General features: G+C 40.0%; 1 protein-coding gene across 2 annotated transcripts in view; it reads left to right on the top strand.

The window, feature by feature from the left end:
* LOC113822624 (irregular chiasm C-roughest protein) overlaps positions 1–3,160 on the top strand; it is a 38,483-nt gene extending 35,323 nt beyond the window's left edge. For both annotated transcript variants that reach the window (XM_070141974.1, XM_070141973.1), the window contains exon 8: positions 813–3,160. The gene's annotated coding sequence lies outside the window, so the exon portion shown is untranslated. The remainder of the gene's footprint in view (positions 1–812) is intronic.
* Positions 3,161–4,071: the final 911 nt, after the last annotated feature.

The following is a 4,071-nucleotide window of genomic DNA, read 5'->3' as shown; positions in this document are numbered from 1 at the left end:
TGTGTATAGATGGGAGGTTGTGGTGCGTTGGTGGTTGTGATGTGGTTGTATGTGTGTGGGGGGGTGTGTGTGGAGGGGGGAGGATGGGAAGGTTATGGTGTTACGGTGGCTGTGTATGTGTGTGGAAGGGAGGTTGGGTGGAGGGGTTGTGATGGTATGGTCTGTGGTTGTGTGTGTGGGGTGTGTGTGTGTGGAGAGGGGGGGGGGGAGGTTGTGGTGTTACGGTGGCTGTGTGTGTGAGGGGGGGCGGACGGGGGGGTTGTGATGGTATGGTCTGTGGTTGTGTGTGTGTGGATGGGAAGGTTGTGGTGTTACGGTGATTGTGTGTATGGGGGGGGGGGATTGTGACGATATAGTCTGTGGTTGTGTGTGTGTGTGGGGGGGATGTTGTGTGAGTGTGTGTGTGGGATTGTGTAGGTGTGTAAGTATAAGCATGGAAATGGTTGGGTGTATATGTATTTCTTTTGTATACCTATATATACTTGTGTATGTAGAGATTATGTGAAAACGCGATTACACATACATGCACACACACTCACACACACACACACACACATACACACACACACACACACACACACACACACACACACACACACACACACACACACACACACACACACACACACACACACACACACACACGCACACACACACAAACAAACAAACACACACACAAACAAACACACACACACACATACACACACACACAAACAAACAAACACACACACAACTCCCCTCCCCACACAAACGGGCACTTCCACGCACTTCCACGCCCTCACACCCCTCTCACGCCCCTGTTCTCCCCGCAGGTACTTGAGGAGCAGCCGAGGGGGAAGGGGCGTCGGCGTCCCCCCCCGGTGGCCCCCCCTCGGGCGTCCGGCGCAGAGTACAAACCCGTCCTTCCCGCCGCCCGGAGACCCCCCCCCCCCCCTCCCCGAGCGGCGTCCATTTCGGGATATTCAGTGATAGTGTCAAGGTAAAAAAAATTCCTTCGGTGTAAGCTTTGTTTTTCGGACAAATTCTTTCTTCTCCTTCTCTCAGCTGGAAGTCAATTTATAATAATAATAAAAAAAAAAAGATAATGATAATAATATGAAAACCATGGAGTTTAATGTCACTACATGTTCATTCCACGTGTTGCTATGTAATGTTATAGATTTTGTTTCATTCTTTTCAAAGAAACCTAATATTAGGATGATGTATAAAGAACGATGATGGATTTATATTTGTAAATTATATGTAATAAAAAAGAAACGAAAAAAAATATATATATACATTTTGCTACGCCTCTTCCCCCTCAAATGCTGTGTCTAAAAGTGAAAATCAATAAATGTGAACAGAGGGATTCCAACCCCTTTTTTACATCGATGTTTTCGTATCAGATAATTCTTCAGACAAACTCTTTCTCTGCGTGCCATAAAAAATGATAGACAGTGCTAATACATCCCCCACCATACACTCATAACATTGTTGACTTTCTCCTGCATTTAAACGCTGTGTATTGTTCGCATAATTTCTGTATTCATTCATCGTATTGTTCGCATAATTTCTATATTCATTCATCGCATACATCAACTGTTCAATATCATCCGTGCGCTCCATATGTCACTGGCAAACGATCAATCAGTTATATTAAAAAGATGTTACTTGGACTACACAACAGCGCGGCTCTACATGACACTGTTAACAATAATCAATATTGCAGTTATCAAATCATATCCATCTCCCTCAGACTCGAACGTAAACAGGCACTCCTTGGCATCCCCATTCACTCCTCTGACACTGCTTAAGAATTCAGAATTTTACTTCGTCACTGTCATTCCAGACTTGATGATTGTACATCCACTTACACGCGTCACGCCTGTAAGTCCACTTATTACTGCTCTATCAAGACGTTTAAAAGAAAATCATGGTGTATCTTCTTCCATTCTTTTCCATTTAAAAAAAATCCATTCTTTTTCATAAAATAAACATGAAAATACTATCAAACACACAAAGAAAGAGTTAAAATAGAAGCACACACACACAAAGAGATACAAACAAGCAAATACACACACACACACTACACACGAAAGGGAAAATGTACGCCATCCCACACTCAGCAGTTCACGCTCCCCCTTCCCTCCCCTTCAACCACCACTTCAACCTACAAGCGTCTATTATTTGCCGGGGTTTCTTCCCCGCTCCCCCCATTAAAATTCTCCTCACTCTCCCTCCCGGCTTTATCTCACTCTACCCATATCCTTTCTTCTCTCTCTCTTTTCCTTTTTTCGCTCGTTAACGTTTTCACAATGGAGCTCGACCTTTTATTCTCTCTCTTTCTTTCCGTCTCTCTCTCTCTTTCTTTCTTTTTTTCTCTATCTATCTCTTTCTCCATCTCTCTCTCTTTCTCTTTCTTTCTCTCTCCCTCTCTCTCTCTCTCTCTCTCTCTCTCTCTCTCTCTCTCTCTCTCTCTACCTCTCTCTCGCCCTCTCTCTCTCCCTCTCTCTCTCATACACACACATACACACACGAACATACATAGTTCTTTCAGCCTCTCCTTCCATCACATATATATTTTTTTTTCTCTTTCTCTTTCTCTCACCCTGGCGCGTTGATTAAATATCATACCTTCGCTTACTCAAATTTGTATCAGTAAAGCATGAAGAGTTTTGGGGTACAATATTTAATAGAAAAAAATCAAAATGTAGATAAATGTAATAGCCTTGTCATGTAAACTCTTGTATCATAAATAAACTTTATAAAAAAATATATATATATGAAAGGCTGCTTTAAATATTGTATAAAGGTATTTCAGTCATGTGACTTTTTTACTTACGTGAATGTCTGTGCTTTGGAAATCGAATGCACTGACTTATAATGGTGTATTAAAACTCTTTGTTAGTATTTTGAGGGGGTTGGATATTTGTGTTCTGGAAATATATGTACAGACGTTGGACAAACTTAGATAAACTACACATTTTTATCTGATTTACATTTACAACTATCAATACACTTACACATACGCACTATTGATGTAACATACTATTACACAGACATCTACACATGAACGCTATAGATAATAGGGAAGCTAATATTTTTGTAAGGATGATACTATTTATATTTTTTGTATATCATCACTAATATAAGTGTTGTAGAATATGGACATTTAAAGAATAAAAAAAGATATATTGTCGTTTTATTTCACCCTTTTCTCGTTTTGTAGAAGTCTACGATGCTTGAAAAAAATCACAATACAACGAAAAAAGAATAAAAAAAAAGACTATCAGAATTATAAAGCATGGCATTTACGTGAATTACAACCAATGGTTTCCTTTATCTCGTGTGCTTTCTGAAGGAAGACGCACGTACCTTATTTACTATTAGAATCTTAAGAGTCAAGGCGTCTATCTGTCATTCTACACTCGGAGACGTTTTTGTTTTTTATTTTTGTTATTTTTTTGTCGTGTTAGTGATATTGCCTTTTTCATTTCAGTGATTATGTTTACTTCTGATGTTATCATGATTATATTATCATCATTATGATTGTTGTTTATTATGGTTGTTATTGATATATTCATGGTAGCAGCATGAACCCGCCACCTGTAGCTCGGCTTAGTTCCCCAGGTAAGGTCACAAAAGTCCATAGCCTTGTCTTCGCACCTCACTAACAGCCGGTTCTCGATGACTCAATGTCGAGATCTGATTGGATGAGACGAACTCCTCACGGCTCGCTCATTGGACCACAGGATCCCCTCGTTCCCGGATAGCTAGTATATGCTTAACAGTACTTAAGCTCCAATACACGGACAAAAATAAATAAATAAATAAATAAATAAATAAAGGTGCCGAGATTAGAAGTAGCAGCAACAGGATAAGATAAAAGGTTGAAGAAGAAGAAGAAAAAGAGTGAGAAGTGGGAAAAGTAGAAGAAAAAAAATGCCTATCTGAATAATAAAGCAAGATATTTACGTGGATTACAGCAAAAAAAAAAGGGGGGGGGGGGAGGCAACAATAGCAGCAACAGGATGATAGGAAAGGGTTGAAGAAAAAAAGAGAAAATAAAAAATGAATGAGAAGAGGGAAAAA

The sequence above is a fragment of the Penaeus vannamei genome, chromosome 28 (genome assembly GCF_042767895.1).
Source record: "Penaeus vannamei isolate JL-2024 chromosome 28, ASM4276789v1, whole genome shotgun sequence".
Lineage (NCBI taxonomy): Eukaryota > Metazoa > Arthropoda > Malacostraca > Decapoda > Penaeidae > Penaeus > Penaeus vannamei.
Note: the sequence above shows the minus strand (reverse complement) of the source record. Positions and strands in the feature narration are given on the sequence as shown.